We start from the raw sequence: 7,819 nt of genomic DNA on the forward strand, positions 1-7,819 counted from the left end.
CGTCGGCGCCCGCGGCTTTGTTGTTCTTTAGCCGTGATATTGCTATTCTCACCTCGTCATGGTCGGGTAACGGAACGACAATTCCGTCGTCAACGATTGGGGTATCGGGATCTTCACATTCTCTATGACATGCGCAGCTGTCCCCGTTTAACAGGTTCGAGAAGTGTTCCCTCCATAATTTAAGATTGCTCTGTACGTCAGTCACCAGATCGCCGTCTTTGTTCTTACAGGAAAACGCCCCGGTCTTAAAACCTTCTGTAAGCCGCCGAACTTTCTGGTAGAATTTTCGGGCGTTGTTCCTATTGGCCAGCATCTCAAGCTCCTCGCACTCACGTATTTCGGCCTCTCGTTTCTTCTGTCGGATAATACGTCTCTCTTCCTTTTTCAGCTCTCTGTAGCGATCCCACATGGCTCGCGTTGCGCCCGATCGCAGCGTGGCTCTATAGGCAGCATCCATCGTACCAATTGTTTTTTCGGGCTCGCCGGAATCCGATTTCTTCTTCGGCGGCGGTACGTAGGGAGCGAGAAATGTTGCTCCATTGCTCGCGCATGCCGGTTTGTTGGGCAGTGCTCTCCGAGAGCAGGAGTGAGAGTCGAGTGGCGAATCTTCTGGCTGTCTGTTGTGATTGCAGCTTTTCGATGTCGAACATTCTTTGCGCAGGTAGATGTACGTTTTTTGCTGCACAGAGGCGGGTGCGCAGTTTGGCTGCAACAAGGTAATGATCCGAGTCGATGTTGGGTCCTCGGATCGTACGTACATCTAATACACTAGAAGCGTGTCTTCCATCTATCACAACATGATCGATCTGGTTTCGTGTTTTTCGATCAGGAGACAGCCAGGTAGCTTGGTGGATTTTTTTATGCTGGAATCTGGTGCTGCAGACTACCATGTTTCGGGCCCCGGCGAAGTCGATCAGCCTCTGTCCGTTACCGGATGTTTCGTTGTGCAGGCTGAATTTTCCGACTGTGGGACCAAAAATTCCCTCCTTGCCCACCCTGGCGTTGAAGTCGCCAAGCACGATTTTTATGTCGTGGCGGGGGCAGCGCTCATAGGAACGTTCCAAGCGCTCATAGAAGGAATCTTTGGTCGCATCGTCCTTCTCTTCCGTCGGGGCGTGGGCGCAAATTAGCGATATGTTAAAAAAACGCGCTTTGATGCGGATTGTTGCGAGACGCTCGTCCACCGGAGTGAACGACAGTACTTGGCGACGAAGTCTCTCTCCCACAACAAATCCGACACCGAATTTGCGCTCCTTTACATGGCAGCTGTAGTAGACGTCGCAAGGTCCTATGTTTTTCTTACCTTGCCCCGTCCATCGCATCTCTTGGATGGCAGTGATGTCAGCCTTTACTCTCACGAGGACATCAACCAGCCGGGCAGAGGCACCTTCCCCATTAAGGGACCGGACATTCCAGGTGCATGCCCTCAAATCATATTCCTTATTTCGTTTGCAGGGGTCGTCATCAGTAAAGGCACTTAAGCTGCTTCATATATTTTTAATTGATAACAATCGCACCTGAATGTCAACGGCAAATCCAATATTGGAAGAGAAAACAGGTTTCGATAAGTGAGCATTTAATTAATGAAAATATTAATTAAATAATTATATTAATAATAAAATATATGAATAAAAATATTCGATTACAAGCAATACATCGAAGATGAGAAACTAATTTAGTTTTTATTTGCTAGCCCTCGGGGTAAGAGTGCAAAACAAGAGTACGCACGCGATAAGGTTGAATTACCTGTAAATAGGTGGGGCAAAATGCTTACAATATATCCAGCTGTACTTATATTTGCCATCTCTTCGATTTTGATTCAACCATGAAAGTTTTTCTAAGGTAATTTATTATCATTTTACGAGAAGTAATTCTTGATAGATGAAACCACACAGCCTAGTTTGGTGGCTCATTTGCAGCAAACATCATCAACATCACACTGGCAATACAGTCCTGTGTGGACCTGCTCTCCAATATGCCTCCATTCTTCTCAACAGCCCGCTTTCGCTCTATGTTGTGTGATTCTCATCTCATATCGTCTTCTACGTCTTGCAACCACCGTCGCCTTAGCCGGCCTCTTATTCTTGCTCCTTTAGGATGTGCTTCAAAAACTTTCTCATACAACTCATTGTTCCATCGCCAACGCTGCACTTAGATGTTGATTTAAAATCAAAAATGTATTGTAGAAATTTAGACTACTTCAGGTTTATTTAAAATACGACGCTTGACAAAACAAGACATCATTTCATCAGTGTCCCTAATAAGCACTTAGGCAGGTAAAATATGCCAAAAAGTCAATTTATGAATGCTTAATTGTTGAGAACGTCCTTTTTCTATCCTCAACAGAGCCGGTTTCTTGAGATTTGAATTGTCGACTCATTCGGAAGATTATTTCCACAAAAATAAACTTGAATTTTGCGAGAGGTTGTTCTTAAAGATCGGCCATTTTCTCAATAAGTTTCAATAATTTTAGCGCGCTGTTCTATCGTGTAAAATTGCACATCTGTCTACTTGGCAAATGTCAAAGATGACATAAAAAAGTGTCGTCTAGGAATTATTCACTACTCACATCTAGGAAGACCCTTAACAAAAGTTACGAAAAATTCTAAATTATAATTCTTTAGTCACTACTAAGAAATGCATAATAATTATAAAAATGTTTGTTAGACGTTGGGTGAGCTCATCTGTCATAGCATCTGCATCATTTTACATACCAATGAAAATGAACGCTGAAATGCACGTCCGCGAACGTGTTAAATGCTCGGGTAATAAAAAACAACTTAGTTACTGTTAGATTATTAGATTGTTTACGTTTGCACTAATGTTTCAAGTGCTGCTTTTTCTTAGTTTTCAATCTGAGTGACACACGGACGTCATAAACTGTTTTATTCTAGAGCCACCCTTCAAAGAACCTGTACGAGCACTTAGACGATGAGTTAAACAAAATTCTCAACAATATTTTGAATTGCTGTAACTTTTTAACTTGAAGAGCACTCCCATATTTTAATAAATAGGGTAATGCCACCTTGAGTGGACCACCTGAGACTGTTTTGCGAAGTGTAATTGTCAATACTAGCGTGGATAGTTGCGCCACACTCGATAGCCCTAAGTAAAGGAGTTCGAAGTTAACGGCTATGAATGCAGGCGAACACTTTATAAAAAATTAAAAAACAAATTCCGAATTATAATTTCCTACATTATTTTATTATAAAATGCAAAAATATTTTTAAAATCGGCTTTCTAAAGGTTAGAAATATTTTTTCTTTTTGGTTTGGGCATTGAATTTCATTGTGCAAAATTATTACATAGGTAATAATTCTGTTGCAGGAAAAAATGCTGGTGGTTGATCATCTTTTGTAACTTTGAGTGAAACGCCACATTTTTTTCAATTCGATGTAGCCGGCTGCACGCACCAAAAAATGCGGCGTTACCTTGCTTGAAGTGCAAGCGAGAGCACGGAACGAACGACAAAGAGGCGCAATCGGTCCCCGCGTTCGGCAACGTTTGACATCTGGCTCTCTCCTACTTGAGCGAACATATATATGTATGTATATGCGCATGTGTATATAAATTCACATACTTGTATTTGCATATGCCTTCTTCCTGTGTGCATGGTAATGAACCATTTCCCTGTTGAGAATAGGAGATGGTAGGAAAAGTAGGAAATGGAAGGGGGTGTTTCGAGTGTAATGTGTCTTGAAAAAGGCAAATCGCTGATGTTGCCTCTTAGTGTTGTTGACTTATTAACGTCTGATGCACAATCGAAATTGAAGATATCTTTCATGAATTTGATAAATGTTTCGTCATTTTTCACGTTCGTGTAAATGTAACTTGACCTATTCCATTGCAATTCCATTTACCTCCTCCTCTATATCCATACAAAATATCTATCAAACAAATAAAATTAAAATTTTGCTTTGAAAATTGCAACCATTCCATCAATATTTTCTTATGACGTTGTCACGTTAAACTATCGTCAATAAACCGACTTTACAGACAACCTCTTTTTATATAAACGTCGCCGAAAGAATATTGTGAGAAAGTATCCAAAGCAGTGGCGAATGACTGGCAATTGCAACTACCTAAATGCATTGTTAAAAGGATCGAAGCTATGATAATTAAAAACAAATCAATTGATGATGATGAAAAATGGAAATATAAGTGAGGTTAAGTTATATGGTAGAAGTATTAGAAGGGCTCACTTGAACGTGAATTTTAATTATTTGCACATTTTACAGATTTATGTACCTTTATTATTAAGATAAGATCACTTATCTCGTGTAATTCAAATATTTGTGCAAGGACTGTCAGGCTACTCGTCGGGCGTCTATTCGCTCCCCTCCCCTATGCCCTTCCCCAAGTGAGTGCATAATAAATAAAACGAAAAGTGCGTGTTTATCTAATACACAAACTCAAGATGTGAATATCGCAAAACAACAACCGTTGCCGACTAAACAGTCAAATCAAAATATAAACGACAATAACCAGCAAGTCTCTTTGTTAACCGTGCTAAATGAAATTTCTGCTCTTAAAATAGAATACAAGAGCGCGGTGACAATGCTAAATATTTTACAAACAGAAAAGCAGCTCTTAGTTGAAAAAACGGAACATATGCATTCCGAGATTAAAGCTATGCGCAAATCACACGCCGAAGATGTGGTATCAGCTATTTCCATGCTCACAAAAGAAGTCAAAGAACTCCGACGCATTGCATGCTCTTGCAAGTGTGCTAATAAAAATGTGAAAAGTGCATCAAAACAATTGTCTCCTAAGTCTGCCGTTAATATGCCATCTACCGCTTCTTCGCTTTCTCTTCACATAAATCCTCTCCCAGCTGTAGAAGAGGGAAATAAATCTAATCAACAAACGGCTCAGCCAATCGAGCAACGCAATACCGACAAAGTATCATCAGCAACGGTGGAGGATTCTGCTGCGGCTGTGACTGCATCCTACGCCGACGTAGCTAAATTAACTTCACATCCTGAACAAAATGCCTCTGCTGCGGATGCCTCTGCTTCTGCTTCTAACTCTGCGTCCGCTCATTCTATTGGTACTTCGAATAAGCCAAAAGTGAAAGCGCTTACTCGTAAAATCGTTGTTGGGTCGAGCTCAAATGATGAATTAAATGTTGCTCATAGAATGAAATGGTTACACTTATCTTCATTTAAGCCATCTGTAACAACAAGTAATATTATCGCCTACGTATCTAAGCATTTATCTATTAGTTCCGAAATGATATCTTGCTATAGCCTTGTAAAGAAGGATGTGGCTGTTGATTCTCTAAAGCGAGTGAACTTTAAACTAGGGGTCTTCTCAAATCATTATGACAGCCTACTAAATTCAGAGCTCTGGCCAGCTGGCGTAAAAGTACGCCCCTTCAAGTTTTTTCAAGAGCGAGTAAACAAAGAAGTGACTACTTAGGAACTGTACCTTACCAAGCAAATAAATCAACCGCCGCAGAATTAGTTGCCTGTGCCAGGCCTAATAATCGATTAAAAATTTATTATGAAAATGCGTCCGGACTAAGAAGTAAGTCAGATGAAGTACGATTGCTTAGTTCATGTTGTGAGTATGATGTGGTGGTTATAACCGAGACTTGGCTCAACTCAAACTTTTTTGATGCTGAATTTTTCGATCCAAACATTTACGTTCTTTTTCGTAAAGACAGAGATGCTGTCAAAACTGGATGTAGCAGAGGAGGCGGAGTCATGATTGCAGTTCGCTGTAATCGTCACGCATCACTCATTCAATTACATGAGACTGATACTGTATTAGACCAGCTATGCGTGCGAATACGCGGTGCGCATAGTTTTCTTTATATTTGTGTGTCTTATATTCCACCCTTAAGTAATGAGTACTTGTATAAGTCGCATGTGAACAACATATTAGCCCTTCAAGATGTTATTGGGAATAACCAATTATGTGTCTTAGGGGATTCTAACTTAAGCAATATAAATTGGGTATATTTAGACAATAACGTATATCTAACGCCTTCAAACGTCAATAGTCCTACTGAACCTTTTTTTATTGATAATTTACTGGGCATGGGTCTAACTCAGATTAATGGGTTAACTAATAGTATGAGTCGTTTATTAGACTTGATTTTTATAAGTGATAACATTAGTTCTGTTCTATCGCAGTCTTTTTCTTCTATATCGCCGATCAGCGTTCACCATATTCCTTTAAAGCTAGATTTGGAATTTTTAGAATTCTTTGAATCCAGGCCCGATAGTGCTCATCCCTCCTTTAACTTTGCCAATTGTGATTTCCAAACTCTCGATAATGCCTTACGTGAAATTGATGGGGAAGTATCTCTAGGCAATTTTGAAGTTGCTGAGTGCTTTAAGATATTTAAAACTTTAGTCCTTGATATATGCTCTCAACATGTTCCAATTTTTAAGCGTGTAAATTATAAGATTCCTTGGTGCACGAAAGAACTTAAACATCATAAAAACTTGAGAAATAAGTTTTTTAAGAAGTTCAAGTTAACTAACGAAACCCGCTATTATGATTTTTTTATCCTCCACAGGAATAAGTTTCGTACTTTAAATAAGTCTTTGTATAAGGAATTCATTCACAAATCTGAGCTTAATATAAAAAGTAATCCGAAGAATTTTTGGCGATATATTAAATCGTTCAAAAAGGCCTCTTCTATTCCTAATTCTGTTTTTTATAGGGACGTAACTGCCTGCTCTGTCAGCGATGCAGCGAATTTATTTGCTGATTTCTTTTCATCTAACTTCGTGTCTGATGAAGATATTCAGGAAGAACATTTGGCAGCCATTCGCCATAATTTCGTGGGGAAAGTGTCTTCTTCAGTTGACTTTGGTTCGCTTGTTCTATCAGATGATGATGTCATTGAGGGATTGTTAAAGATTAAAAACTCTGCCCATTCGGATGTAGACGGGCTTTCTGTAACTTTGTTTAAAAATTGTCGCTCTTTGGTTCAACCTCTTAAACTAATTTTTAACAAATCCTTGGCCGAAGGAATATTTATCGATGATTGGAAGCTGACTTCAGTCACTCCTATCTTCAAAAGCGGTAATAAAAGTGATATTGTAAATTACAGACCAGTTTCCAAATTATCTGCTGTATCTAAACTCTTTGAATGCGTTGTTAAAGACAAGTTATATTTTAGTGTTAAACGTCTAATTAGTCCACGTCAGCATGGTTTTGTAGCTGCAAGATCTACTTTAACTAACTTATCCGTTTTTTCTGATGGTTGCTGGCTTCCAGAATGGTTTCCAAACTGACGCGATATACACGGATTTTTCTAAAGCCTTTGATAAAATCTCCCATACGATTTTAATAACTAAATTGGCTTGTCTGGGTTTTCATTCTACTTTCCTTAATTGGATTCGGTCCTATTTAATAAAGAGATGCTGTACTGTAGTTATCGATGGAATTTCTTCGAAGCAGTACACTGCCACCTCTGGTGTACCTCAGGGTAGTATTTTAGGACCTTTGTTATTTGTTTTGTTTATTAATGATATTTATTCGTGTTTTTCCTTTGCTAATTTTCTTCTCTATGCTGATGATCTTAAAGTGTACGCTGAAATAAGAAATTCTAGTGATTCAGCCGCCCTACAGTCCGAGTTGAATAATTTATTTTCCTGGTGCCTTATGAATCGTCTATTTCTTAATATTGAAAAATCTCATAAAATCACATTTTCTAAGCTTCAAAACCCCCTCAACACCTCTTATCATATCAATTATACATATCTTGCTTCGTGTGATGTGATAAACGATTTAAGGGTCTTCTTTGATTTTAAGCTTAATTTTATCGCGCACCTAAATTATGCCATTTCCAATTCACTTG

The sequence above is a fragment of the Anastrepha ludens genome, chromosome 5 (genome assembly GCF_028408465.1).
Source record: "Anastrepha ludens isolate Willacy chromosome 5, idAnaLude1.1, whole genome shotgun sequence".
NCBI classification, from domain to species: Eukaryota; Metazoa; Arthropoda; class Insecta; order Diptera; family Tephritidae; genus Anastrepha; species Anastrepha ludens.